Source organism: Schistocerca nitens, chromosome 4, assembly GCF_023898315.1.
Source record: "Schistocerca nitens isolate TAMUIC-IGC-003100 chromosome 4, iqSchNite1.1, whole genome shotgun sequence".
NCBI lineage: Eukaryota > Metazoa > Arthropoda > Insecta > Orthoptera > Acrididae > Schistocerca > Schistocerca nitens.
This window is the reverse complement of record NC_064617.1, coordinates 476,787,606-476,793,486: the sequence shown is the minus strand read 5'-3', so window position 1 is coordinate 476,793,486 and position 5,881 is coordinate 476,787,606.

Here is a 5,881-nt window from a genome sequence, read left to right as displayed (position 1 = left end):
AATGGGATCCTTTCAGTGGCGTCTTCAATTTTGGAAACAACCAGCAGTCGCAAGGAGCCTTGTCTGGAGAGTAGGGAGGTTGGAGAATGGCTGTAATTCCTTGTTTGGCCAATAAATTTTGGAGCAAGTGGCATGTGTGGGGGCTTTGACGTGATGCAGTTGCCAGTTTTTCGCTGTCCACATGTCTGGTCTTTTCGCCTAACGGGATCACGGACTCGCCGGAGAACATCTTGATTGTACTCCTTTCTTACTGTTTGTCCTTCCGGTGCATATTTGTGATGCACAATTCCACAGACATTAGAGAAGACAGTCAGCATCACCTTGATTTGGCTTCGCACCTGCCGCACTTTCTTCGGCCTTGGAGACTCGGGATGATTCCATTGCGATGACTATCTGTTTGTTTCTGGGTCGTACCAGTACAGTGATGACTCATCTCCAGTTATCATGGTGTTCAGAAACCCAGGATCAGTGTTGGTGGTGTGCAGAAGGTCCTGTGTAACGTCAAAACGGAGGTTCAAATGACTCTGAGCACTATGGGACTTAACATCTGAGGTCATCAGTCCCGTAGAACTTAGAACTACTTAAACCTAACTAATCTAAGGACATCACACACATCCATGCCCGAGGCAGGATTCGAACCTGTTACCGTAGCGGTCGTGCGGTTCCCGACTGTAGCTCCCAGAACCGCTCGCCACTCCGGTTGGCCAAAACGGAGGTCTTTTTGTTCCGGTGACAACAACTTGGGCAAGAATTTCTCAGCATCTTCTTCAAATCATCACGCAAAATTGCATGTGCAGAATGTTTCCTCACTCCAACCTCTTGGGCAATCTCCCGCTTGGTCAAACGACGATCTGCCATCACCAAATTTTGCACCCTGTCAACAACAGCTGCACTCCGAGCAGTTTGGGGCCTGCCAGAACGCTGGTCACTCTCCGCTGATGTGCGGCCATTTTTGAATCGGTTGAACCACTCCTAATTTGTATTACACCCATCGCATCATCTCCAAACACCTGCTGAATCTTACGAATTGTTTCGCTTTGAGAATCACCAAGCGTTTGACAAAATTTGATGCAGTATCTTTGCTGAACACGTTCAGTCGTCTTGAGAGATTCGGTAATCTGACGAACAATTTGTGTAGCACCTCACTCAGCGACCGACAGGTAGCGACTGACGCGCTGGAAGGCGGGGACAAAATTCACGCATGCGGTCTCTTCCTTTACTGTGTACAGTGGCGCCGCACTATTGTCTCTATTTTGCGCGGGAAAATCAATGGCAGGCAGACCTCATAGATATTAGATACGGTCCTGATGCCTTTCTAATACTAAGCGAATGTCATTGCTTTTCTATTCTGCTGTCTGTTATCTCAGTGTCTACCATTTGGATATTTGTAAGATGTGATGTTTGAGGCTTTCCCGGCGCTGCATCTGCTTGATAGGTTCCCGGAAATTACGCCGGATAATACTGTAGAAACGGCACAATATTTCAGCGAGACAACTGCCCGCCATCTTCAGGTGCTACTGTCGCGTCGCTGAGAAGCTCGCCAATTTATATGCTGGCTTTCTAGAACAGAGCAGGCGCTAGCGGGGCATAACGTCATCGAAGACCAATCGTAGATAGCGTGGAATACCAGAGCCCTCCGCTGGAGAAACGGGTCGCGGTCTGCGGAAGCGCGGCGCTGCGCGGGAAAATGCGGCCGGGAGCGACGGACCCCGTTCGCGTGCGCGAGGTGTTGATGATTGAAATGAGAGACTGTGCTACGATCTTCCGCGTGAAACAATTGCAGGAAATCGAATTCTCTGTTAAATTCAGTTTGGGTGCCAGTTTGGTCTTTGAGCGAATTAGTGATTTCGAATTGCTTGCAAAACCAAGCCTCTTACTGCTTTTTACTCAGATCAATAAAATGGCACGTGGCCGTAGATCTACCGACCTACACCGAAATTAATAACGAGCGCCCAGAGAGCAGTGCTGCGTCCGGATCTTTCGGCGCGTTAAGAGGGCGTGTGTCGCTGCCAGGTGCGAGAGCGGCGGCGACTTGACGCGGGCGGCAAGAGCGCGGCAGCCGCACCGTGGGTGGAGCCCGCCCGCCCGCCGGCCGCTAATGGCCGCGGCTGCGGGCCGGGGCGAGCGCGCCGCTATCTGCTATCTGCTATCTGCATCTGATCGCGGGCGCGGCGCACTTAACACGGGCTGTCCGGCAGTAAACACGCCGCATTAGCATGCCGCCCCCCACCCAGCCCCGAAACGCGCCGAACCATGATTTATGTGTGGCAATTAATAAATCAATTAAATCGCCTTCCCTCACGTACGGACCCAGGCGAGATATTCGGCCGGACGAGTTTAATAAATTTTGCTTCGATTAATTAGCTGCTCCAATCAGATAAAGGAGGACCACCAACTGCTCCGTCCCGACGCTGTAGACTACTAAGTGACTGGTGTCTATCAGCAGGGATTTCCCGCTGTCATTATTAAATGCAACTGTCAGTATTGTGCCTACCACGAAAAAAAAAATGCTGGGCGAAAATACTCAGAATGTATGACTACGGTGTGAGGCACAACACGAGGGTACGAAACAATTACTTTGCAACACACTTGCCATTCCGTGGAGCATGTTTTCGTTTATCAAACCCCCTTTGTTAACTAAAACCAGATTTCCTTCCCTTTTTTTGGTTACAAGCGTGGTTCAGTTTTTCTGTTGACGTCGTGCTCACCTACAACTGTGATACATATTTTGTAACTGAATTGTACCAATCTACATTAATAATAAACCTGTAAATCTGCGAGTCAGTCTGTTTGTCTGTTTGAATTTGCTTCTCGAAAACTACTAGACCAATTCTTAAGTCATTTTCGCAAGTAGCTAGAGCTTAGCTTGGGGATCCGTTATAGGCTTTATTTCATCTAAATCGGATCAGGGAAAAAGACATAGTGATTTAAAGTTTTATCAAAAAGCTATCTCTTCTGTCAGTTTCTCTGTTTGAACAACGCTGATTTCAAAACTACTAGACGAATTTTCATGTGGTTTTCACAGGTAACTTGATCATAGCTTGGGACACTGTATAGGCTCTATTTAATCAGAATCGGACCGAGGAAGAAAATGATGTCGTCATTTGCAGCTGAAGCTGTGAGTATGTCTGCTATGTTTTCACGGCTAACCCACTGAACCGATTTCGATGAAATTTGGTATGAAGTTAGTTTGAACCTCAGGAAGAACATAGGTTTCTTTAGAAGGTGTGAAGTGAAAGATATTTAATGATTTGAGGAATACTACACGAATTAGGGGAACATATTACTCTTCAAAAACCGATTTACTCACTGAGTTTTGATTTTTACTACATTTGCGAAAATACTTTCATTGATTGGTTTGTGCTAAATGATACTATTCAAAATAATTAATGAAATGTTTACACAATCTTCAATGTGTTTCATCCCCACTTCCACACTACTTGCTGCATAATGTACACCTTGTCTAAGGTATAACTACTTGAAAACAAGAAACATAAATGCATACTCCTGCCCATGCCCCTCTGACGCACTGCTCCGCAGCGAGGATGCACACGCAGGTACATCATGCGTTGGGACGGTTTGGGAGAGGGCAGAGTGCGGCACACACCACGAGCTACGCTCACCCGACAGGGAGGCACACGCGGCCAGCTCATGTTAAGGAACGTACAGAGGCTTACCTACTCACCGCCATTGATCACAACAAACCACTGATATGCGAGCGCAGCTGTCGGTAACAGCCAGTTACGAAATAAATTACATAGCATCGCTACACCTCTTTAAACAGTAAAGAAAACAATCTTGAAATGTATTACTCAGCTTATTTCCAATATTTCTCGATTAAGATCTATATCTCTTCCTCCCAACAGCTAATATTCAATAATATGCTTCTAAGTCAGTGGACAGAAAGACGGTTATCGATGAAGATAGAAATCTATAAAGCTACTGTCAGTGACAAGTTATGTTCCGCATCATTTTGCCATCTTACTCAACTGAAACCAGGCTACTTATCGTCCGACTGGGTGTTGTGTGATGTCCTTAGGTTAGTTAGGTTAAAGTAGTTCTAAGTTCTATGGGACTGATGACCATAGAAATTAAGTCGCATAGTGCTCAGAGCCATTTCAACCATTTTTGTGATTCACTTTTTCAGTTTATGCAATACTCATCTACAACTTCAACTCGGGGCAGAACGGGATAGCGGGTCACAAAGTGATGGTGATCTTAAGTCTGGAATGCGTCGGAAAATATTGCAGTGACATGTACCTATGTCTCTGAGTGGAAGGGACGATGCACCAGCCGTTTTAAATCAGTCTCGAAGGGATAGCCGGTCACGCTGGTGCCTGGGAATCAGTGAATCGCTGGCTCTGTACAGGGACGCCATTATAGTGCCCAGAAAATGTGTGCGGATGGTACCGAGGTTTTTCCGAAATGGAGGGTCTTAGATGGACCAAATATGGCGGTCGAGGAACACTTCAAAGCGGTGCTATCACGTTCAGCGCCGTTGCAGGCCTTCTTTAGAGAAGGGTTGACTCCTTCGAGGGGTATTAACAGTGTCGAAGGTTATCAAGAATGTTGTTTTGTTGTTCATCGCACTGTAAACTGCTGTTTTCGATCGGTAAATATGTGTAAATCAACAGCACAAGGGATGGGGTTGTTCAGCGATGCTCTTTATGCCCCACCCGCTGACGATTTTTAGTGTCTTTACTGAGCAGCAATATGCCTGAAATATCTTCCTCGGCCACCCATAAGAAAACCATGTGATTTCAACAACGGGCGTCGCAGTTCTGACATCCATCACAGAGGCGTCAAAGGAAGAACTGAGATTTGGGCAAGACGCGCGTGTGACAACTTTCCATCGTGTGACACGTCAGTAGTGGGACAAGGAGGGTGGAGCACTCTGCGTTGTTGTAAATTTATTAAAGATGGCGGATCTAAGATGGTGGCCATAGATGTGGCATCATTACCGTGATGTCACAGCAGGAAATTCAAATTTTGGTGGGAAAATAGTTCAATTGGGCTATCTCCACTATCCTAACTCTACATTCCTCCCCTTCCCCCACTCCCCTCCCCAAAATGACTGACTCTATGCTGGGCTGCTGGATAGGGTGGATGTAAGTCTTTATTTTGTATGCATTGTTTATTTAAACAACTTGAGTTATCATAGACAATAGCTCCATCCAGAGTGTTCACCATGAGGTCCAGAGTCCAACTGACCTAGTTCACTACACCACCACCAGAGGGTACTGTCGGCCCTCCCTCTCCCCTCCCGCAACATAATCCAAGATGGTGCTCTGGGGAAAAATGATAGAAAATTTTCTCAGTCTGTGTCTAGCCACTGGAATGAGAGAATGGACCTAATTGTTTACTGTGTGTACCATGTGTTCCATGATATTTGGTGAATGTATGAAGAAGATGAACATAACAGTAGGTCATTCGATGTCAGTCCAGTCTTTCGAAGCGCAAGAGGCAAGACATTCACGCCAGAGTCTCCATGTCTGCTGGTAGAGAGACAAAGCTTTGTCATTAAACACAAACTGCTTTCGGAGTTATTGATTCTGATATTTAACAACGTGCATAATATCGTGGCATACATAGCTTGAAGATGTCATAGGAACTAAATGTACCATTGCACAAAGAGAGAGAGAAGGCGAGCTTTGCAGATGACCGAAGAATTTTTAAACAATTTGCGATGTAAATACACATTTTATTCCGAGGAATATCACCACTGCACTTGAACATGGACTCTAAAAGAAATCGAGACACACATGTGAAACCGTCCCTGAGACTCTCTGCGCGCTTTTGAGGGAAATACCTTCACCTTTGAGCGTGAGCTTCTTCATGAGTTATGAATCTCATTGAATATGTCACTAAACATACTTTCAAA